The sequence below is a fragment of the Nematolebias whitei genome, chromosome 19 (assembly GCF_014905685.2).
Source record: "Nematolebias whitei isolate Nwh7 chromosome 19, NemWhi1, whole genome shotgun sequence".
NCBI lineage: Eukaryota > Metazoa > Chordata > Actinopteri > Cyprinodontiformes > Rivulidae > Nematolebias > Nematolebias whitei.
The window spans coordinates 32168827-32169538 of NC_056516.1; positions in this window are offsets into that span (position 1 = coordinate 32168827).

Below are 712 nucleotides of genomic sequence, written 5' to 3' on the forward strand. Positions count from 1 at the left end.
TGGGGCCGAGCTGGTCATTTTGATACATTTGTGGGGGTACACGTTGCGGTTCGGGCCACATTAAAGTTGACAGAAGAGTGTTTAAGATATAAATAAATAAAGTTAAGAAACCCAAGTCAGGTGGATAATAACAGGTGCCTTCCATGCAGTACATGGAGAGCAGTGTGCAAAGCAATGCACGGCTCTCCTATGCTTTGCAATGGCAGGGCCCAATTCTCTTTTGGGGTAAGTAAAATTCAAGATGGCCACCACAGCTAATCAACATTGGAGAACCCACATTTTTACAGATATTGAGCTAATATTTGGTGTGATAGTAGCTGAGAGTCGTTCACAGCACTTACTCTGAGCAGTTAACATGTTTACGTTATTTTCAAGGTTTGACCAAAAGTAATTTCTCAACACATGACCTTTGTCGAAGCAGCGGGCGATATACACTCCTTCAAAGAAAGCTAGGCTTTACATTTTTAACGAAAATTGTTTCAACATTTGTCCACATTTTAAAATGTCAGCGATAACGTCTTTGTTGTTTCACCTCCTGTCGAGAAGCTCATCGCAGCTGGACAGTTTTCCGTTGATCACACAAATCAAGAGGAATCGTTCTCACTTACAATCATTTTAATTGGACTAGTGTGCATGTTTTTGAACCGGGCGATGGAATCTAAACAGGCACATGAACATTCAGATGATTTGAGGTGAAGGGGCCTCTGATTCG